The sequence below is a fragment of the Pteropus medius genome, unplaced genomic scaffold (genome assembly GCF_902729225.1).
Source record: "Pteropus medius unplaced genomic scaffold, Ma_sr-lr_union100, whole genome shotgun sequence".
NCBI lineage: Eukaryota > Metazoa > Chordata > Mammalia > Chiroptera > Pteropodidae > Pteropus > Pteropus medius.
Window position 1 is genome coordinate 15505269 of NW_024351729.1, and position 25560 is coordinate 15530828.

Sequence of the window (25560 nt, forward strand, 5' to 3'; positions counted from 1 at the left end):
AGAGGGAAAGAGGGAGGGAAGAAAGAAAGGGAGAGAAGAAAGAATGGATAAAAAGTGAACATTTGGATTTAAAAGATAACATTAAAAGATCACAAAAATAACAGTGAAAGAGACAAATTGAAAAAAGCAGCATAAACTCGCCTCATTCATTACTATAAAGAAGCTCTTACGTTGTTTCTAGATATTCTGAACAATCACTGGAGACATTGTGCCTACCTCACTTATGTGAACCAATTTCTTGTGTATCACTGTTACCTAGGTTTTGGTCCCTAATATTCTAAAATAAATCAGAATTAATTTCATGTCCTAGGTCAGGATGGAAAAAAATCTAAATAAGATTGTAATTATAAGGAAGCAGAGGCCATCGAGGATATTTGAAGCTATGCTAGAAAGAACACCTGAAAAAAGGCCAGCTAGTAGTCAAATAGTCAAATTTAGAACATTAAAATGGGTGAGACGAGTCTGCATAACCAGCTATGAGTCCACGAGAGATTAAACACTGAGCATGCCAAAGGTGGCTAAAATGAACCTCACCCTCACCATTCTCTACTTCTCTCTTCCTTGAGCTCCAGCCCTGATTCTGGCAGCTCTTTCTACATCAGGCTTCACACAATATGTTCCTTCTGAAATGGACTGGGGTGGGGGCATGTTGTTTGTTTTATTATTGTTGTTATTTACTTTATACTCATTGCTGAGGTCTCTACCCGAAAGTCACTTTGAGAAACCTTCCTCGACTCCTCCGAAAGGGCTTCAGTATTCTTGCTGCAGACTTTCCCTATCAGAGAACTGCTACTGATTTAACTGCTCCTAGCAGTGGTAGTACCTCTATTATCATAATTCTATTAGTTACATTAATTAAAGATGTTCTATGTGCCAAGTGTTAAACAGTTTACATAAGTTGTTAATTAAATTATTATGAAAGCTCTATATGAAATAGATGCTATATTAACCCTTCTGCTTTAGGAAAGGAGGGTTCATACCGGTTAAGTCACTTGTGTATGTTTCCTCAAGTAGGTGGTAGCAAAGTCAAAATTTGAAGCCAGGTCAATATAACTTAACCATTTTCCTACATTTTCTCTCCTTCATTAAAAAAAAAAAAGTTTAAGTTTAACGTTTGTCTTCTCTGCTAGCCCAGAAGTTCTGTCATTACAACAGCGTCCATGTCTGTATTTATTAACATTAAATTTCCTAAACTTAGCAGTGTTCATGGCACTTGGTAACACATAATACATATTTCTTGAATGAATGAATGTAAAAATATTTGTACATGATTTAAAAACTTTAGGGGAGAAACTGGCAACTCAAAAAGAAGTCTCAAATTAAATAAAGGCTCTAGAAGCTAACAGAAAAATAAATGTTGTTATGGAATGTGTAGCCATTTAATTGTATTCTGTTACTTTAAGGTAATACTCAATATAACTATATTATCAAGTTAAATTGCCTTTCCATTGCATAAATTTGACTATAGCAGCAAAGCATTCCAATCTGATGGATTTTCCCCTTTTTCTTTTTTTCTCTGATTCACTGTTGCTAAAAACAAGAACAATCTGAAAAATGAACATTTCAGTGTTCACTCATCATTTAGGCTCTAAAGAGAAATATAGACGATTGGGAGACTCTGCCCAAAGTCCATGTGAAGCCAATTAAAAACTTTCTCTAGGCATCCTGCAGATGGTCAAAGAGGACTGTGGAGCAGCCACAAGTACAATCTGCCAGACATTGACAATGAATAGTGGGAGACATGCTATCGAGGTTTTATTTTCCATTTATATAGAACAATCAGATCTTGCCAATTATTGATTCCCTGACCAACTCCTAATGTGTATCTAAAAGTTGGAGTTTACAAAATGCTTTCAAAGATGTAATTTTACCTGGCACCATGCAGACTTACAACCTTAGTTACAAGTAAGAACATTATGACTCTAACTGAGCCTAAGAAAATACCACAATTAAGAAATAGAAGAGAAACCAGGTCTCCTAAACATTCCCAGCTATTAACTCAGAGTTTAAAACTGCTCAATAATAGTATCAACTAAAAATTATGGCCAAACAGATCACTGTGAATCAATCAATAAACATTCCATAGCCTATACTACTGAACACGATGTTTTAGACATAAAAAAAGAGTTTTGTATTGAAACACACATGATTTTACTGTTGCCCCTAAAAAACTTCTGGTTTTGTTGACAAGATGAAATATTTTCACACTTAATGATTCAGGAGAAACACATTTCATACACAAAAATTGAAAGATACAGTAAAGACATTTAATAGTATAGAGATTTGATAAGAAACTAAGTAATGTACTAGAATACCAAATTCCAAACACATTTAGATGCTAGAGTACTTAAAAGTCATAGTTTTCCTTTCTGAACACCACAAAATGCAGATATTACATGTCTAATTCCATCTTGTGAGCAAGGAAAAATTTTGCTAGCAGATATTCCCATATACATGATAACAGCACAATCATAAACTCACATCTTAACAAAAATATAAATCGTTAAAAAAAAAGTCGTGATAGGCAATAAAGTATTTTTTTACTTTAGAAAATGAATAAGGGCAAAATAGTGAGAAGTCAAGAGAGTGGAAGTGGTAATGAGAAGATTTCCAATTAGCATAAGAAAAGCTCCCTTGTTTAAGGGGCATAATGCAGATGTGTATTCCTGACTCCTGAGTGTGTTAAATGTTGAAGGGTGAGAGTCTGTCAAGCGATATTTCAAAGTCAGTAATATTATAAATTCCCCCACCAAGACAATTGCACTGGAAAAATCTGTGTGATGTAACTATTTTTGAACTGTGGAGTCAGTTGAAGGCTTGCAACTTACAAGGGAAGGCTTATGTGTCAAATTATGGTTAATTTCAGACAGTTTCAGCTCTTAGCTTGTCAGTAGCTACCCCATCCCCCACCCCCATGGGAGAAGGCCATGCATGTATTCCTGTAGAGTTTGTACACAGCTTGTAGGAACCAGGGTAGACAAAGAAAAACCATTCCTCCAAAGATCTGTGCACTGATTGCTGATAAGGACTTCTGATCAGAGTGGTGCAGACAGAGGCAGGCAGCCATTTTTGCAACACTCCTGCTGTTGCAAGCTCCCTCAGGATGAAGCGACTTCTAAGGCATTTGAAAAGCCAGTATCTTTTTCTTCCTCCTTCATTTATTCTCCTTTTGGGAGCCAGACATTAAAGATTGGAACACTCAACAGCAACTACACATACAGAGGAAATTATAGTCACTGCGATTGCCCAAGGAAAGGAACAGGTTCCAAAAAGATCTGAAAAGACCTTGTTTAAATCTCAGGCTGATCCTTGGCATGGAGACAGCATACAACAATTAAAAACTAAACTAAACTGAACTAAAACCAAACCAAACCATACCAAAACAAAAAGACCTCCCCCTCCCCGCCCCCCTCCCCCAGGAAATCCTGGGAAAGGGAGGGAGAGAATCAGATTATCAGAGTTAACATATTATAAGATTTAAATTTTCAGTGTTCAACCATAACAAAGAAATAAAGCCAAGGCATACAAAGAAACAGAAAAGTGTGGCTCATTTAAAAAATAAATAAACCAAAAGAAACTATCCCTGAGAAAGACCAGGTGGCAGATCTAGTAGACAAAGACTTTAAAATTAAAATGTCTTCAAAATGTCAAAAGACAAAGAAAGAATTTGAAAGGAGCAAGAGAGAATCAACTCATCATTACAAGAGTTTCTCAATAAAATTATCAGCATATTACTTATCATAAACTTTAGAGGCCAGAAAGCAGTAAGCTGATATAACCGAAGTGCTAAAAGGAAAAAAAAATGCCAACCAAGCCTAAATCTGACAAACTGTCCGTTGAAAGTGGAAGTAAAGTAAAATATTCCCAGGCAAACCAAAGCTGAGAGAGCTCATTAAAGTTAGACCTGCCTTGTTAGAAATGCTAAAGGAGGTCCTGCAGGTTAAAATAAAATGACACTAGACAGTAACTTGAAGCTATTTGAAGAAATAAAAATCTCAGTAAATGTAAATACATGGAAAATTATAAAAGCTAGTGTTTTTCTAACAATAGTACATAACTGCACATTTATTTTCTAAATGATTTAAAAGAGTAATGCATATTTTTTAAAACTGTATCAGTCTAAAAGCTAGTATTATTATAACTTCTGTTTATAACTTCACATTCTGTTTTCTACATAATTTAAGAGATTAATGCTTTAAAAAGCAATGAGTAATTTATCATTTTCAATGCACAATGTATAAAGACAATTTTGTGACATCAAGAACTAAAAGCAGTGGGGACAGAGCTGTAAAGAGCATAGTTTTTCCATGTTATTGGAGTTAAGGTGTTATAAGTTCAAATTAGTGTTATAGTTATAGGAGGTTAAATGTAATCTTCATAGTAACAACAAAGAAAATATTTATAGAATATACACAAAAGGCACTGAGAAGGGAATTAGAACAATTCACTACAAAGATCAACAACGCAAAAGAAGAGAGTAATGTAGGAAATGAGGAACAAAGAAAGCTATAAGGCATTTAGAAAACGTATAGCAAAAGGACAGAAGTTCCTTATCAATAATTACTTTAAATGAAATGAACTAAACTCTCTAATCAAAAGAAAGAGTTTGGCAGAATGGATAAAAACACATGATTCAACTATGTGCTGTCTAAGAGTGACTCATTTTAGATCCAAAGGCACAAATAGATTGAAAGTAAATGGATGAGAAAAAATATTTCATGCAAATAGTAACCAAAAGAGAACAAGGGTGGCTAAAGTAATATTGGACAAAATAGACTTTAAATCCAAGAAGTTAATGAGACAAAGAAAGACATGATATATTAATAAAAAGTTTCTATATAGCAAGAAGATATAACAGTTATAAATATATATGTATCTAATAATAGACCACCAAAATATATGAAGTGAAAACTGACAGAATTACAGGCAAAAATAGACAGTTACACAATCATAGCTGGAGACTTCAATAACCCACTCTCAGTAAAGGATAAAACAACCAGATGGACAATAAGTAAGGACACAGAGTACCTGCACAACACAATAAAGCAACTAGATCTAACAGACATACACAGATCATGCTACCCAACAAAATATATATTCTCTTCAAGGGCACATGGGACATTTTCCATGACAGACCATACATTAGGCCACAAATTAAGTTTCAGTAGATTATATATACCTATATATTTCTCAAACAAAGCATTATCTTTGACTACAACAGGATAGAAGAAAAAATGGAAAACTCAGATATATGTGGAAATAAACAACACACAAATAAGCAGTGGGTCAAAAAAAAACACAAGAAAAATTAGAAAATACTTAGAGTCAAATGAAAATTAACATACAACATACAAACACTTATAGGACACAGCAGAAACAGGACTAAGAGGGAAATTTATAACTCTAATGTAAAAAAAAGTTACACACACAGAGCCTGTAACATACCAGCTGCATACTTTCTAGAAACATACATCCTAGAAATTTTTTAAAAAAGATAGGAAAAAGATAGAAAAATAGACATAGATGAAAGACATGAACAATTATTGCACACAAAAAAAGGAGCAATAAGCATACTGAAAAGTATTTAAACACACTATGACTAAGCATTTCCACTATGAGACATAAATAGAAATGTGTGCAAGTGTTGCTTGAGCCTACAAGTATAACTCAAAACCCTATTATAATCAGAAAACGGTAACGTGGAAACTTCAGCTCAATTTGTTTTCATAAAGATTGTTTTCTTTTTATATTCACCACACTCAATGTAATGTTTAAAATGGATGCCGTATAGTAAAGAATTTACCTTACCAAAAGCACATTCTGACCTTTGCCCTCAACTACGGGAGATGATCTCTAGGCCCTTGGAGTTTCCAAGGTATTCAATTTTAGGAACAATACTTAAAACACTAAGACTGAAGGACCTAATTGCAGATATCAGGTAGGCCTTTCCCATATCTGGTTTAAGGCATGTCATCCACTGTGCACAAACATGGAATTAAAAGACAGAAACACACAAATGATAAACATTAAGGACAAGGAAAAGTAATAGTACAGGGAGACACTGAAGTCAAGGGTGGCAGAAAGGGCACATCTTTGCATTTCTGTCAATTCATCTGTGCCCTCTGCTAAGCTCCTTTGAAGTAATCATTTTAATCATTAGATTTTACAGTAAATAGTGCTCAGCATCTCAATAAAATGAGTTGTTTTGAAAATGAGAAGGCCTAGGGAAAAAGAAATTTAAGTGAGAGAAATCCTTTGGCCAGTTGTTTACATTCTGGACCAAATTCTACTGGTTCATTGGCAAGGGCTATTAAATTCATTTGTTCCACAAATATGTCACAAAGCGCTCTTAATGGGCACCATGGCAGAAGGTGGATGGACAAAGCCAAGGTTATAGCCATCAGGTAATTTAGGATAAATGATATACTCAAGCATTTGTGATAAAAGTAACTATATAACAATGTTCCTGTGTGGTCTCAAAGGCAACAGGCCTGCAAACAGAATGCCATTACTAATTTACCAATCTGCTGGGTAATGGAACTATCTGATGTACTTGGAATTGATTTAGTAGACATTTTTTAGCCTGTAGAAAAAGTACCAGAAAATTTTACAAGTGTTGTTTTCACTTGAGATTTCTTTAGGCTTTCAGATAGCTCTAGGCCATGTTCGTCAATATTAAAAAAAAAAAAAGGAAAGAAATGAAGGACCTTTGTGTTTTGCAGATTTTACTCATCCAGGAAATGAACTGCCAGAATATGTGATAAGACTAGAAGTACATTTGAAACTCATTATATGTGTGTCTTTCCAAAACTGGAGAAACTACATTCTCTTTTAGTGTAGGCAGAAAAATATGCAAGCATGCAAGCTTATATATATCTCATGCTCACTCAACTGGTCCAAATACATGATAAATACAAGTAACTAAAAAACTCTCTTTTATAAGAAACAGAGCCAGTCTAACCATACAAGTAATGCAAGTGACCAATTTGTATCTTATCTTTATCAATAATGTTTGACCTGTTGGCTAAGGACTGTCAGGTGGAAGTATATATATAATGGCTCTTATAGCAACAATTATACAGACAGCACCTAACATTTGATAGGAAACTACTAGGTGACAGTCACAGTGAACAAGGGATGAAGAATCAGTTCCTGCCCTCAGCCTAAAATCTGAAGTAGGAACCCACTATCACTTATTTACATATGTTCCAAATAAAAAGAACAGACTTTGTCATTTAAAATTAAATTTTGTAAAGTTTAAAATCAAAATTATATTTCTTGTGGTAATTCAAAACTTCTCTTACATTTAGCCAAATCATCAATCTTATAAATGATATTATACCTACCAAAAACTTATGCAAATTATATTTAATAATACAACTGAAGAAATCCTACCATTAAAGAAAGACTTAACACTTGTGGAAACAACTATATTCAACACTGTACTGCAGACCCACCAATGCAGTAAGACTAGGAAGAAAAGAAATAAACAATATACATATTAAAAAGAAAGAGATATGTTTTTTTTCATTTTTTGTAAACAAATGCTGGGTCCCACATCTATACTGGTATAAGAACAAAAAGAATTCTTCTACACAGATTATAAACAATCAGTACACAAAACAGAAAAGGTAATGATGGTGATTAATGATGATCAACACTTTCTATATGATTACTATATACCAGGGAACTGACCAGGTTAAATGCTTTTCTTGGGTTGTTTTATGTAATCCTCACAGTATTCCAATGAAGTTTCCTCTTGTCATTATTCCTTAACAGAAGAAGAACTGAGTTTTCAGGTGTTAAATAACATTGATTCACCACTGGTTTGTAGTATAACCACACTCAAATTCAATTGTCTGACATTATAAGCCATAACCTTGACCATTGTGTTTGCTGCATTTCTTCCCTTAAAAGCTTTGTTTTTCTTTATTTGGGCCTATGAAACCCCATTAACCAATAGTGCAATTGTTGAACCCAACGCTTAGCTTGCTTTGGCTGTCAGTTAAAAGAGAAGAGCAGTATTTTTAAATGTTGTGGAGGGATGCTTTACCGAAAAAGCACAACTATTGCTCACCACACATCTATAATCTCACAAGCTCCATCATCTGTTCTTGGCTTTAGCCGTCACTTTTGCTTGAAACGCAATTACATGTTTAAAGTAAACACGGCAAACCATTAGAGACTTAAATTTCAGACATGCTTAAGAAGATGTATTTCTTCTAAATAGATGAAGTACAAAGCTTTTCCTTCAAAAATATATTGAGCATCTATTGCCCAAAATGTAGGCTGCTAATTGCCACAGGCAATTTACAACACTGTTTCTAATCCTTTTGAGGTAAAAAGAAAGGCTTTAAAGACCATCTGTTTTCTACCAGTGTTATGCAAATTTAGTATCAAAGTCTTTATAGATAGATAGATTCCCCTGCACTCATACTCCTCAGGCTAAATTAATTATGAGATTAATTTACATTTACAAGTCACTACAGCAAACACAGTTGGCTCTGCTTTAGAATCAGTCTATTTTAAACCTCTGACCATAATAGTTAAAGCCAAAGAACTTAAAGATTATTTTATTTAGTAGAAATGCTTTATGAGAGACAGGTAGTTTAGAGGGGACTCTATTTTGGAGTAATCGAACTTTTATGTGGTCATCTGAAAGATAAATATAGTATTATTGTAGATCAAACCAGTATATGAATCAAACTTTCTTTGGACGGTCTCAGCGCGCCCTCTATAGTACAGAGGTTAAAATCAAAAAGTAACTAAAATGAAATAGACCTAACTGTTTAGCATCCCTTACTAGATACTTTCATTTCACTCACCGAAAAAGCTGAGTACAAACCTTACATTTTATTTGGTTCAGTGGATCTGCGGACGGAACAGCTATTTTTAAATTGGAGAGGCTCTGTTGTGAAATAATCCCACACACATTGTTTAAACTGTCATTTTTTTTTTTTTTGTGAAACCAACAAGTTCCATTACCATCACTAATACTCCCTGTCTTTTCCTCCCTCCCTCCGTGTGCGCATGTTAGCGTGAGCGCCCGCGGGCCTTGGTCTCGGTCTACCTGCGACCCGAGGAAGCGGTGCCGCGGGGCTCGGGCTCTTGCCTGGACCCCCACCCAGAAGGCAGCCGCCGAGCAGCAGCCACCCCAAAACGCGGCGCGACGCCCCGGCCGGGCCATGCCGGGGCCATGCCGGGACCATCCGGAGCGAGAAGCAGGGGACGCTCTTCCTGGTCCGGGAGAAGCTCCGCACTCGCAACTCGGCGGGCGCGGGGCAAACTTGTGGCGGGAAGCGCGGCGCAGCTGGGACGACGGGGCCTGGGACCACCCGGCCGGGGATGCCCGGAGCCAGGCTGCCGACGCCTGCGCGTCTCGGATGCACAGTGTCTCGCGGCTTGGTCCGGTCTTTCCGGAGAGCTGCTAGCGTCCGGACCTGACCTTCGGCCCCCGCAGCCCCAGGAGGGAAAGGGTGACCCCTGCGTCCCCTGCGCCCCCTGCAGTAGCCGCGGGGAGGTGCTCGAGTTCCTCCTGAGTCACTGCGTCCCGCAGCCCAGGGCACCCGAGGGCAACGGAGCCAGATCGCTACTGTCTCCACCCCCAACTCGCACCACCTCTGCTTCCCTCCACTCTGTTCGGGTTGCGACGCTCTATCTCTAGGGGCGCCCTGGGTCCTCCGGGAGTGGTCCGAAGGTTCCCTATTGTTCAGACGCGAGATGACCATAAACCAACCAGGACAGTGTGGTTAAAGGCTTCCCCGCCAGGCTCGTTCTGCACCTGCGACTGTGTACTCAACGGTCTCTACAGCCCTTTGTAAAGTTCTCTGAATTGTCTCAGTCTCAAAGCATATCAGGACTTCATATTTATAGAGAAATGTCAATTTGTGGCCTAAAATATTGAAATAGTGGTGTACATATTTTTGACTCTTACAGCTATTAAAGAAAAATTTTAGTTCGATATGAAAAGTTGAGCCTATATCATGGTAGATGATGCTCCAGATATTTAATGAGATCTAAGAACAAGACGCTAATGTTTCCCTTATTGCAACTTCTCATCGTGTGATCCATACTCAAAATATTTATCCTACGTTTTCTGAAACAAGCTATGCAAAACGTCTTAAACGCACTTATTAAAATAGTGCAATATCTACACGCAAATTGTATGAATCACTCATTTATGAATCTGTTAAAAGAAATAGATGATTTATTTAATGAACATGTATTCTTTGCCAATTGCCATTTAAGTATCAGAAGAGTTTACAAAAGTGTTTGAAACAAAAGAAATGCTTGACAAATATTCAATATTCCAAAAAACATAGTGATGTAAATTATGTTCTCTCACTGCTTGCACTTCATGTAGACAAGCTAATTCTGGAACCCCAAGGAAACGAAAAGCTTATCGTTGACTTATTAGACAGGTCCAGAAGTTTGAGTTGAAATTAAAACTTTGCATAATAAAAATCAATAAAAATAATTGAAGATATTTTCTAACATCAACGTGTAGAAGGTTTTAAATTTAATCAACAGCATTATGTAAATTCGCTGCAAAATCTGCAAGATAAATTTGAAGAATGCTTTGTTTTATACATGAAAAGTTGATTTCAGTTTATGCAATACCACTTTAAATTCAATAATAATACTTTTACCCACGTGTAAGATCAGTATGAGGAAAACTATAAAACACTGACAAAAGAAATTAAAGAAGATAGGAAGACTCAATGTAGTCAAGATGTCAGTCGAATCTGTAGATTCAAGGCAATCCCAATCAAAATCCTGGCAAATAATTTTGTGGATATTGACAAACTCATTCTAAAGTTTATAAGAAGAGACAAAAGACCCAGAAGAGCTAACATAATATTGAAAGAGAAAAAGTTAAAGGATTGACTCCAACTGGCTTCAAATCATGTTATAAAGCTATAGTAACGAAGACAGTGTGCAGTGTGGTACTGGATACATAATAGACAGATCAGTGAAATAGAATAGAGATTCCAGAAATAGAGCCCATATATATAGGCAACTGGTCTTTGACAAAGGAGCAGAAGCAATACGATGGAGCAAAGCTGGTCTTTTCAACAAATAGCATTGGAAAATTTGGAAATCTGCGTGCAAAAAGAAAGGAATCTAGACTCAAACTATAAAACCCTCATAAAAATTCACTCAAAATGGATCACCGACCTAAATATAAAATACGAAACTATGAAACTTCTAGAAGATAATAAAGGAGAAAAGCTAGATGATGGTGGCTTTGGCAATGATTATTTAAATGTAACATCATGGGGAGAGAGGGAGCAATTGGGGAATTGTTTTATGAACTATATAGATGTCTAACCAATGTACTGTATACTTGAAACTAATTTAAATAAATAAATTTTTAAAAATTAAAAACTAAAAAAAATAAATGTAACATCAAAGGTTTGTTCCATGAAAGAAAGAAATAATAAACTGGACTTCATTAAAATCAAAAATTTCTGTTTTGTGAAAGACAATATCAAGAGAATGAAAAGATAAGCCGCTGACTTGGAGAAAACTTTTATAAAATACACATCCAGTAAAGGAACATAATCCAAAATATATAAAAACCCTGGAACTCAACAAGAAAACAAACAACTCAAGTAAAAGAACTTAATGTACTCTCACCAAAAAAGATAAACAGACAACAAATAAGTATTTGAGAAGATGTTCTACATATGTCATCAAGGACGTGCAAATTAAAACAGCAATAAGATACCACTTTGCACCTATTATAAAGGCCAAAATCCAAAACATTGATGGTGCCAAATACTTGTGAGGATGTGAAGCAACAGGAACTCTCATTTATTGCTCGTGGGATGCAAAATGGTACAGCCACTTTGAAAGACATTTGGCTGTTTCTGACAAAACTAAACATATTTTTACCATGTGATGCAGCATTCACACTCCTTAGTATTTACCCAAAGGGACTGAAAACTTATAACCACACAAATGTTTATAGTAGCTTTACTTTTAACATCAAAACTTGGAAGTATCCAAGATGTCCTGCAATAGATGAATATATAAACTATGGTACATTCAAACTATGGAATATCATTCAGTGCTAAAAAGAAATGAGTTATCAAGCTGTGCAAGACAAAGGGAAACTTATATGCATATTACTAAGTGAAAGAAGCCCATTTGAAAAGGTTACATACTATATGATTCCAAAAAATAACATGCTGAAAAAGGCAAAACTATGGAGATAGTAAAAATATCAGTGGTTGCCAGGGATTAGAAGGGAGAAAGGAATGAATAGGTGGAGCACAGAAGATTTTTAAGGCAGTGAAATTGCTCTGCATGATAGCGTAATTGTGAATATATGTCACTATCAATTTGTCCCAAATATAACATCAAGAGTGAACCCTAATGTAAACTATGGGCTTTGGGTGATAATGATGTGTCAGTGTAGGTTCTTCAGTTTTAGCAAATGTAACATTCTGGTAGAGGGTGTTGTTAAGGCAGAGGTTGTACATATGTAGGGAAAGGGAATTTATGGGAAACTTCTATACCTTCTGTTCAATTTTACTGTGAACCTAAAACTACTTGAAAAATAGTGTATTTAAAAATAATACATCAAAAGCAACACATATCAGAGGCTGTAGAAATGATATATCCTGTGATTTATTTTCCTTTGAGAAACATACTTATTTTCTGTCAAGAAGATGTTTTTTTTAAAAAAAAAATATATATATATATATTGCTATGTGGAAAGATGATTGCTTTCCAAGTGTCTTTGAAAATGAAAGTTTAACGGGTGAACTGACTTTTCCATTACTATAGGCCCGATGTATAATGCCCATTTATACATACAGAGATTGATGGATAATTCAGACTTCTTACAGCTCTTTACTTAGAGTCTAATTAACTTGCGCAGGTTCATAGATGAAGTCAGTGCAGCACGTTAGGACAGTGTTGCTTGTGGTTTAAGAAAAATGAACTAAAAGGTAAAGGCTTTGAGAGACACGTGGCATGTCTCCATGGAAGAGTCAGGTATTATAAAATAGAATCAATTTTCCGTAAATCTATGTGCCGTGATCTTCAAAAAGCTAAACTTTCCAGTTATTGACTAACTCTGAAGGATAGACTCACAAAATATTGTTTGAATATAAGGAATACTGCTCCCCTCTCCCCACAGAAAAAGAATAAAAAGTTTTCACTATGTCAGTATAGAAACTATCAAGTTCATTTTGACTAGCAGATTACCTATCAAAAATTCTCAGCATATATTTGATGTGCGATTTATTTCTAATAAATAAAATGAACGCCATTTTAGATTTATATAGATAATACAGATAATACTACATGATCTCTTTTCAGATAAGTTTCACTTTATTGAAAACGTTAATACTTCAGACTGTAAAACTGTAGTCTGCTATGTATCTTGTAAAGTGAATATACATTGATTCACTACTGAAAAGAATTTAATCATTCTTGTCACTGAGAAAGCATTTTTACTCCTTTAATAGAGTTATTAGTTCCATCCTCATATCTTATTAAAGATTCAAGGAAATTATTTCATGGAAGTGTATGTAAGTATCACAGAGAAGTGACAGTGAGGCCAAAAAAAAAAAGACTCAAACAGTTCATACATCAGCAAATCTACTTCAAAAGGTAAAATTTTATTCTGTGTAATTGTCTGGCCAATGTCCTACGATGGATTTTCTTATTGACTACTGTTATGAATCCAAATATCCCTAGGTATAAAAGTTCTTATCTTAAGAAGGAAGAAATAAATGCCGAGAAAAAGAAATTCTGGACTTTGATCCTGAGACATGATGATACTGTTTCACTAAAACTTAAATACTTATTGTTTTCATTTACCTAGTGATTTTATTTGAAGCAAAAAAAAAAAAAAAAAATGGTACAGGAGGAATAAAATCTTTACAAGAATGATAGGCCATTTTTTCTTTATAATTATTCAATATTTCAGCCATCTTAGATAATAATGCTTGAGACACTTTGAAAAAAAAATGTTTATATCATGCATATAGTGCTTCTGAATTCTCATGAACTCACTCTAGAGAGTAAATCTGTGTCATTCTGCAATTTTATCATCTCAGGATGTTGTAGGTTTTTAGGTTTTTCCTTATCCTGCTCAGTGTGGACATCTCTACAATCACGTGAGACAATGACATAGTTTTTTATACTTCACTTATTTTATAAGGAACTGAGGTAGCTTACTTGATGGTAATATGTAAAAATTGGACTCTGACGTAGAGCCCAAGAAAACACTTTGCTCAAACTCAAATGATTCTAAAATTTAAGCTGTGAAGTACATGTTCATTATAAACTGGAAAGAATATGAAATGGTAGACATTGTGAGACATAGTCTCCCAAAAGAAAGCTAATGGAAAGAAAACAATTTATATAAATTAAGATGATTTTTAAAAGTCATCATTTTTAAGTATTATTGGATCATGTGAAGTTTATGTTCATAACTGCAAGGCAGTCTGAATTATGTGACTTTAAGAATTTGTAAAGTATTTTTATTCTCTGTATGATATTTATTATATTAACATCATCATACCATTTAATTTTTTGAATTCTTACTCATTCCAGTTGAAATTCAACAATGTTATATTTCGATATTCTATTTTTTTCCATATTTAAGTTTTGTTTTCAGTGGCTTGACATTTGAAAACAATACTCTGGTCAAGAACAAATCATTCAACTTTTATAGATATTTTACTTGTGTAGTTTTTTCAAAAACTTTTAACATGACACCACTAACAATGATTATAGTTGTAAACATCATGAGTTCCAGACTCCAAAACCAAATTAGACCTTAGTTAATCTGTAAACATGAATCCAAGTAGGCAACATGCCCAGAAAATAGGTTAGATGGCAACCATGACTAAACAGAAACTAGTTCTTCAAATGAATAGCTAGGAAAAATTAAAATTTGAAATGCTCAGAGTTGAAAATGGTGGTGCCATGCCTTTTGGCCCAGTGCATTTAACAGTTAACAATGCTTGATAGGTGAATGGCCTAAACTTGGTCATGTTCCCCTCAGTTTCGTAACCCCAGTTCAGCTAAAAATGAGAAAACTACATTTAAGAAAGAATATCCTAAAGACCAGTCTTTCAAAATCTTCTGAATAATTTTGTAGCCTTTTATAAAACAAAGATCCATGGTGTTCTTCAATCCTGGAAATGACTCTACAATATACTAACTCATTTCTTGCAGCAATTTGGAAAAAATACATGGTCGTTTTGTTTTTCTACTCTCATAGAGTAATTTTCTCTCAAATTATATCTCATTCTCTAAAAAAAGTTTTTGTCTACAAATACTAAGAGCACATCATATAGATTATAAGCATCATGTAGCCAAGGACAATGGCTTTTTAAAAGTATTTGTGTGTGTGTGTGTGTGTGTGTGTGTGTGTATATATACATATACACACATATATATAAAAAACAATAAGGCACCATAAGGCCCAATAAAGTTCCAATAAATGTTTATTGATTGAATAATCTCTCAACATGTGTAGAGATATTACACATCTGTATGTGAAACAAATCTAGGCTTCCACCGCTCAAGCAAAGTCTGTTATATGGCATGAAGTAGAAGTCTACCAACTTGCACATATAAACAAAATATGCATGAATGAATAAGAAAGACATGGGGAAAAAATATGAAGAAAATTTCTTTCAAATTTGTCAAAACCAAATATTAATTCTTGACTCCTATGCTTTCAGATCTATAGGTCAACTAGGATTTGGTTGATCCAGATTGTGCTTGGCTAGATGGCTCTGCTTCTCACTGAAGATCTGGGTAACTGGTGTTATTGCATCCCACGTGTTTCTCATCCTCCTTCGACTAGGGAGCAACTGTTCTATATTCTCAAGTAAATGGTAGAGGCACAGAGGGTAAGCAGGAATGTGCTTAGGGTTTAGACTCAGAACTAACACATTGTCACTTCCATCACATTTCACTGACCAGAGCAAATTACATGATCGAATTTGTTTGAAAAGGGTGAAGAAACGCTCTACTCTATCAGTGGGAGAAACTGCAAAAGGTGTGGAGGTAGGGGGGCCTACCTAGTTTCTGGTATTTTTCATTTCGGTTATGGGCAACCTGTCTCTTAAGCTGATTTCTTCAATTTCCTTTACTCTATGAAGAGATTTTTACGTACTAATAAAACTTTTAATGAAAATATATTTCGTGACTTTTTTTTCCAAGTTCCCATTTGTTGTTTAGATAGTAATTACCGGAAAACACTTTAATTTCTATACATTTAAAGGTGGCAGCATAATGATTCTTCATTATAATTTATTCAAAACTTAAATTTAGAATAGAGGACTTTTACATTGTAAGAGAAGTAACTAAGTATTTTATGAAATAAATGATATGATATTTTACAGTCAATCATGAAAAGAGATGTTATTTCTTTTGCAGAGATTAAAAATAGGAACCCATATCACTCAAATAGTGATGACCCCTGGAAACATTTTAACAGTCTGACTTTAAGGTTTAAATGTTCTTAGACTAGGAGTCATACGAATAAGTGTAAAAGAAAAAGGAAGAGACATTTCTGAAATCTACTCCATATCGAGGATGGAACGAAGTCATACATTTGACATATATATGTTACATACATTCACACACACATGCACACACACGCACCTTACAACAGCTTGCTGGGGCTATTATTATTATCTCTACTTTGGAAATGAAGATACTGGGGCTCTGAGAGACCCATAAATCACAGAGCTAGTAAACCATGGTCCAAGAAATAATGCGTCCAGTCTAACACACATATGTTAACAAAAAGCACACAATAAATTGCCTAATATTTTAGAAAGAGCTCTGGACTTTGTATCTAAAGACACAGGTTTGCAATTCGAATTCCTTGTTTATTAGGTGAACTTGGATAGTCACTAACTCTTTGAATCTTTTTTTTTTAAGTAACGAAGATTTAATGGGGCATATTTATCACCATACAAATTCAGAACAAGTTTACAGACACACATAGGAATTGGGCATATGGTAATCAGACTATCACTTCTAATATTAATACTCATATTAAAGAACATGGCTTCAGTCTGCTAACTACTCCACCAGTCTAGACTTTGAGTTAGTCCACACAAGAGACAGTTAGTTCTCTAGAGCAGACAAGCTTTTCCAGTTTGATGCCTCCATAAGACCAGCATGAATCAAGTAGATGGTGATTAATATTTAACTTACTCTTCCTACAAAACAATAAGGAATGTTCAGGAAAACTTTTTTTCATCAGATAGAGAGGGAATTGATATTTTAAGTAGGACAAGACCGTGTTATACACATGAATGTGTGCACACACACACACGGAAATATATATAGTGATTCTATTTCAAATAAAACTCAATATTTTTTTCTCATAATACTGAGAAAAAATGACTATCATTAATACTTCATGGAATCTTGATAAAATTCAACTGAGATAAAATAAAAGAAAAGCACTTTCAAAACTTATTTTTTTTTAAGTACTAGGAAGTCCCATAATATACAGAAGAATAACTTGTGAAGGTTTATATATTATTGGGCATGTTTCTTCATCGCGTGGCTCCACAGGCCTTCTTAAATTTGACAGAGCCTATCAGAAAGGAGTATTCCTGATACTAACATAGGCTGAAGGAAATTAACATTTTGGGGGGACTTACATTGTGCCAAGAGAATTAACACATGCTGTTCATTTAACACTCATGACAAACCTATAAGTTAGCTATTAGAGAAATCATTGTCTCAAAGAAGTTACATAAGTGCCCGAGTTTATATTGAGAGTGTACATAAAATCTGGAAAAAAAGCCAATGGAACTCTGAAATTGGTTTAGAATAATTTTGTGATACTTTTCACTGCACAGTTAAAATTAGATAAGAATAGATTATTTTTCAAAAGGAACATTCTATATTATATCTAAGCTATGCATTTTGAATCCATTTTAAATATCAAAACCTTTTAAAGTACAGAACCTATTTTAAAATATTAAACCAAATGTTTACTATTATAATATTATTATGTCTCTTCAATGACTTTGAAGAAAGTACATATATTCCTAAAAGGCAGGTGATAATTTCATACTTGTTCAGTCCCAAAGTTGATTAACTAAAGAATGCAGGTTAAATGAATTACTGAAAGCCTTCCTTGACTAATTAGAAAAGTCACAATGACATATTGTCATTCAATTGAATAAATGTGCCTTTCATATAGTTCCTCCTCTGTGTCTCCATAGTATAGTCAAAAAATGTGCAAAAAACATTGATATTATACTTGTTTTAATACAAAAAGCTTTCCATGGGAGCCCATGTAAGACAGCAACTTTTAAAATAAATATCATTTAAAATCTTGTCATCAGAGTTATTTATTAGAAATTTAATAAAGGTGTGGGTATTAACTGCAGGGATGCACCTGGGAAACTACTTGAAGAATTGGATGATGTGGAGAGAAGAATGATGGATTTTGCTCATCTTCAGTTTTCAACTGCATCTTCAGTTACACCACTTGAAGTACTCTGTGCTGATGTACCAGCTACCGGTCGGTTATATATATCATCTTTAATCCTCACAACCACCCTACTATTATCCCCATTTTATAAGCGAGTAAACTGAACCTTCAAGATGTTTAGTGAGTAGCCCGAGGCTCAGAGCCAGAAGCTGATATCAGACCTCAGGTGTGTTGCCCTGGCCCCAAAACCTGCCACAACATTACATCACGATGCCTCTTTAAAAATAAAATTTCAAACAAATTTTATTTAAGAAGAAGTTTGAATAATGTGAAAATGAGGTGAAAACAATTTTAACATTTTAGTATTTAGTAAATTATATATTTTTCTAAATACGTTTCTGCAGAGTGGTTTTTACCACAATTTATTCTCCTTATGTTATTGAAATAGTATACTGTATAATATGCTTAACTAATTTTTTTAGGTTGGTTATATGAAAATGGGGAATGATTATTAATTGAAAATGTTTTGCTGAAGAGATCCGTGGAGACCCAAAAGCTCATTTCCGACGTTGTCATAGGTGGTAATGATGAGTACTGATACATAGCCATTATTGCACATAATAAGTTAAACATGATGTTTATTTGGGAAAATGTTTATGAAAGTTGATTTTCCATTTAATTAGCTGGCATAATATAAATGGTTGCTCTAGAGAATATTCCTTTAATATATCTCCAATTTAGGAAGATCTTTAATTTCTCTCTACCTATGAATGTCCAGGAAAATCTAGACAATTTGATGAATTCTGATACATAGGCCAATATTTTACCTCTGATTAAAGATGGAATATATTTCATACCTTGAGAGTTGATAGCATTTCAAAATAAATATCTTGAATGTTCTAAACAAATTTTTTCAATTCTTGTATGAGTGGAATTTAAGTAGACAAAAGAGTAATCTGTTAGTGCAATAAGGCAATGCTTTCTGTTTGGCATTAAGTTCCAACTTTCACTAACTGTTGGACAGAACCCCAAAAGACTATCTGAGAACATATATCTCAAGAATGTACTCCAGGCTTTACAAATATTTGAAAGGAAGTAGCAACATTTTTTAATATTATTAGAGCAAATATAAATTTTCCCTGGTAAATGGTTTTTTAAAAATGTGAGATATTATTTTTTACTGAGTAAATATTTGAAAACTACTTGGGTTAATAAAAAGAAATCTATAAATAGTGAAATAATATGGATTTAAGTTATGCGTAGCGCTTCCATGATTTTAACCTAGCTACATATACTAATCCATATATTAAGAACTTAAAAGAAAGAAGGATGAACTAAAAAAGAATCTAGCAGTAGTATTTTATTAGCTGTTTTCTCATTTTCTTGTATTTTTTAATTTTCTCAATGTTCTTATGAAATTTTTGAACTTATAGAGAAAACGCCAGCACATTTCTAACCTTTATATATTTGTAGGGTTTTATTATTTGTTTGTTTTGTTTTATTCTCAATATAACATGTATGTAACAAGTCTGGGATTGTAAATTAATGTCATGTTTGCAAAATGCTTTGAAATCCACAGAGTGGTAGAAAGTAGGGAAATATACATATTTTCCTAGGAACTGCATTGACCAGTTCTATCAAAAAACAGCAGAGTTCCATACACCTAAGTTGAATTTATAAATAAATAAACTAAATAATTTTTTCCTTTTTTAAATTAGTTTCAAGTATATAGTACATTGGTTAGATATTTATATAGTTTATGAAACGATCCCCCTTATTACTCTATCTTCCATCTGGCTCTACATTACTGCTAACTACATTCCCTGTGCCACGCTCCCCATCATGGTGACCCTCTATCAACTACTAATTTGTACTTCCTTAACCCTTCACCCCTTTCTCCCAGGCCCCCCACTCTCCTCCCCTCTAGCGGCACCCTATTGTCCTCTATATTTGTAGGTCTGTTTTCAATTAGTTCTTTTTGTTCCTTAGATTCTGCATATAAGTGAAATCATATGGTACAAATTAAATCCAATTTAAACACCTGTCATCTTTTATTAAAAATAGATCTAGATTCTACTGGAGCTAAAGTTAATCTTAGGTACCAAAAAAGTGGTGTCAGTTTTGTCTAGGAGACAAAATTCATCTGCATAATCGAGTGGGTTCTTTATCTATTTTATTCTGAATTTTTGCTTTTATGAGCATAGCGAAAATTATTTTCTTAAGTCCCTGGGGTGCCACCAGGGCACTAAAAACAGCAGGTGAGCACATTCTACTTTTAATTCATAAAAGGTATTTTCCAGGAAAGGAGATGGGATGCAAGCATATGGTATAGGGAAGATGGGAAAGGGACACAAATGCAGACAAGGGAACTCACATTTATTAACTTGAATTCAGTAAGGCATTCTTTTAACTAATATGAGCTATAGAAATTGCACACTGGATCACTGAGAATTGCAACAATATATATGGATGATTCAGATGAGGATTTTCTATTATTACTCTTATTGCTTAATTGCTTGTGTGGATTAAAATATCAGTCCTAAAACAATAACTTAAACTCATAGGTACTTTCAAAACCTTTACATATATTATATGTGTTTCTGCTTACCAATTCTTGTGATGACATGAAATTTTAACTGCAAATATGCTGAAGGTTTGTTAAAGCATTTAATCTTCAGTTTGCCAGAGCCCATAGAGAAAATGGTACACTTGTCTACCTCAAATTTATCTAAATTTATCTAAATCTTCAAGAAGAATTTTTAAAGAATATATTTTAATTCAAATAATAACTGTTCAGATACAATGTAGATAATGAAATACTTTCTTAAGATTTCCTAGTTTTCTTTGTGGTAATTTTCTAAATATCTGCTGTCATAAAGAAGTCTGATATTTCAACAATAGCATTCAACACCATTCATATAATTTTGGCAAAACATACAATCATTTTGATCGTACACCATTAGAAACAGCATAAAGCTAAACAGTAATAGTATGGTGTGATGTTATTGTAGTAGCATTAAATCATTTCTTTCATTTTTATTATTGTGTAAACATGGGGTTAAAATTTTTCCCCTTACAAGGAACAGGGTATACTGGGTCACGTGATAGAGATTTATTACCTAAATACCAGAAAATAAAAAGACAGAAACCTTCCTGAGCATGTGGAGAACTGGAGACCATTTATAACCATTCAAGACACAGTACAACTTGGATAAACCAAAAAAAGTGCTGGAGACATGGACATCTCATTATTCCCTCAGAAGCCAGCTTTCTTTTGCTCCCCATTCTAGAGACTCTACCCCGCTTAGACACTAGTTCCCTGTCAGTTTCTCCCTCAATAACTCATACTTACACTCATACTTACACTTACTTCTACATCTCTAGAAATCAAAATGTCCCAAGAAATAGAATCAGAATTTATCCTTTAATCACCATCTAACACAGAGCATTCTTACTGGGTAAGAGTCCTCAAATCTTGTCATCCTCTAGGTTGCTGGGCTCTGGGACATCAAACCATGCAACTAATAACCAAAGAGTCATTCTTGGACAACCCTGAGATTACAGGCATACACTCACGAGCACATTTATCAAGTTGAGAATCTAGTAGGCAATGATGGTGGCAACTCCAGAATTGTGGTTCAGGGTGGTTTGCTCCCAGGATCATGCTCTGTCCCGATGGTGCTGCATCTGAGGAAGTGTCTCACAACAAGTGGTGACCTCACATAAACATGGAGCTTCATCACCTATTCCTGCATGCCGAATTAAGTAATATGGCTAGAAAGTCTATCCTAGTCATGTAATCTACCCTGATTTGAGTAATGTAACTTCAGTTCGTTTTTTTTTTTTCTTTCTTTTTTTTGTAACTTCAGTTTAGGAGACAGTTGTGGTTGGATTTTTCAAAATCATTTGAAATAATAAATGGATGAAACTACTTTTTTATTTTTATAGAAAAAACTTGTTTCAAAGTTCTATATAAATTCCTGACCTGGTTGCAACTTTAATCTATCTAACTGAGTTTCTTTGTTTGACTTTTTTTTTTCTTTATAAAGAGCAAATTAATTATATTATGCTACCATTTGGGAAAATATACTCTTTTATTCTGCAAAAGGGCTTCCTTACTATCTAATATTCACAAATACAGATACTGTTTCTTTCCACAGTAGAAAACAATAAAATCAAAGTAAAATCAAAATTAAATTAGAAACTCTCATTTATTATTATTCCATTCATTTTTTTAATAGCGTTTTTTAGAGCAGTTTTAGGTTTACAGCAAAACTGAGTGGAAGGTACAGAGATTTCCCGTTGCTATATAAGCCCTGCTCCCTCACATGCACGGCCTCCCCCATTATCAATATTCCCCACCACAGTTGTACATATTTTACAATTGATAAATCGACACTGACACATCTTTAACATCCATAGATCATAATTCGCATTAGGATTTACTTTTGGTGTTGTACATTCTAGGGGTTTGAACAAATGTATAATGACATATATCCATCATTATAGCCTCATACAGAATATTTTCACTGCCCTAAAAAATTCTCACTCCTCTGTGCTCTGCCTATTCATCCCTCCCCTCGCCCCTCACTAATAACCACTGATATTTTTACTGTCTCCATAGTTTTGCCCTTTCTAGAATGTCATATTACTGTAGTTGAACTCATAGTATGTAACTTTTTCAGATTGACCTCTTTCACTTAGTATTATGTATTTAAGTTTATTCCATTCACTTTTACTTGAGATGTTGATGAAGATGATGATAATGACAATTTGACAGCAGAATACTGTGCAATGTTATATAAGAAATACTGAGCAACAAGATTTCCTACATTTTTCATGTTAATTTTTATTACATGCCTTACATAATAAACATCATAAATGATATCAAAGCTGGACACAAAGCAGACCTATTTTCTATAGACAAAAAATGATAATAATTTGTTCAACTCAGAAATACAGAAAGCCTATAATGCAGCCAAACATTATGTCACAAAATGACTTCGATCTCTAATTACAATAAATCAAATATTTCTAGTGATATTTATGTAAACTGATCAACCAACAATGTATGATATTTATGAGATTAAAAATCATAATGCATTTACTTTGTTTTACCAAAACATCATATTGTTTTGTAATTCCCCCCCCCCAAAAAAAATGAATACCTCCATGCTACAGTAACAATCACCGTGACATTTCCCTACTAATGATATAAATTGTTTTAGGCTTATGCTACAATCTACTTACATTTTCTTTTTTCTCTCATAATAAGATTTATTTTTATAGAGGAATAAGACATACCACTGACTTATAGAATTCCTCTGTGAAGAAATTAATACATGTGACATGCGTTAAAAAGAAGTGTTGTAAAGAGCAAAGTGCACTTTAAGTAAAATAGAACATTGATTCCAAAGTGAATGGATGACAAAGTGCTATTATCCATGACAATTTAGTTCTACGAAGCTTGAACTCACAATTTTTACGACTAAAAGTCATGAGAACAATGTCTAAATGTCTATTCCTCAGTTTCTATAAAAAGATTTGACAAAATAAAACTCTAAAGTCTCACATTCTTTTCCATTTGTATATCAAGGCCATAACATCTTCTCAAGTTCCTCACCATGCAATTCATCAAACAGCGCCTTGTAGAGAGATCCTGACAATGCCAAGGGCTTCAGAAAAGGAGACGATTTAGCACAGACATTGGTTACTATGGAGATGAGAATTTGATGCTGAAAAGTAGCTTTAACTTAAGATGTTTTAATTTTTACTAACAATAGAAAATTGTCAGGATGTGGAATCCTTGGACCTTTTGTTTCAAACATTGGAGTAATTGCAGCAGAAGACAGAATGATATAGTCAGCCACTTTGTGACAAATGTGAAGTAGTGAGAATTCTTCAAGATTTCTTTCAATCTTGTGGGGTTAGTATGATTTCCACATGGGCAAAATAATCTTGATCTCTCTGCTTTGTGTTCTATGCAGTGTGATTCTCAAATCTGACTGGGAAGTTTTTACAAAATAGCGTTCTAGATCTCCATCTCAAACTAAATTTAAAATTTGTGAAGTACATAAATACCTATATATTTTTAAAATTTCTATATCATTTTTTGATGGAGTTGGTCCATTAGTAAGAAGAATCAAAGAACTTCAGAGAAAAATGTTTTTCACATCTAGGAATTAAATCTACCTCTTCCTGAAGACCTTCATTTATTTGAAGTAGCTATATGATATCTCACTTATTTCTCATCTCTTCTAAGCTTTCTCTTAACTGTTTCTGTGTGACCATTTCCAACCTGGAAATTATTCTTTTTAATAGAAAAGATGGAAAAATTAATCCATTTATTTTTTTCTTTCGTCTATTCAAAAATGCCTATTGAGCAGCTACACTGTTCCGGGCACTCATATGCTGGGGTTTATGGTCACACAAGTACGTGAATGTAAAACAAGTATGTTCACAAATTCATAAACCACAAGTGCATCAAGTACTATGTGGGAGAATGGCCAAACCCTACTCTAGTCCACAGGATCGGAGAATGCTGCTTCTACTGCTCACAACAAACTCTCTCCATTAAAGCATAAGGTAGAGCTACGCCACACTTGCCGGTTGTTATCTGAGCTAAACAAATTCAATAAGCTTGGCTTTATTCCACCATTAGACTTCCTGAAAATGGCAATTTTTAATTATTATATTAATCTGTAATTAATTAAACTAAACACAAATGGTTTTAAGCCTTATGGTACATGGTTTTATTACCTTAGTCTTTATTATAATAGGTAACTTTGGGCTTATATATCAGTCATTTGGAATTTGTTATTAAATTTTATGGTGTTAGTGATTAAAAGTACAATAGGAGAGTATGAATATAAATTCGTAAAATGAATCTGCAATTCCTTCTAGAATTTATAGTATTGAGTGTCAGATTTGGAGACGGAAATTTTCTAGTTTTCCTTAACCAATTCTGTAACTTCTTGCTTCACCTATAGGTAGAAAATCTTGCTAGAATATATAGATTGCCTTAATGGTTAATTTAATATATATTCAAAGCACAAGCACATGTTCTCATATAACATTTATAATTTAAACTGCTGACAATAGATACAATGTCTCAAACAAAT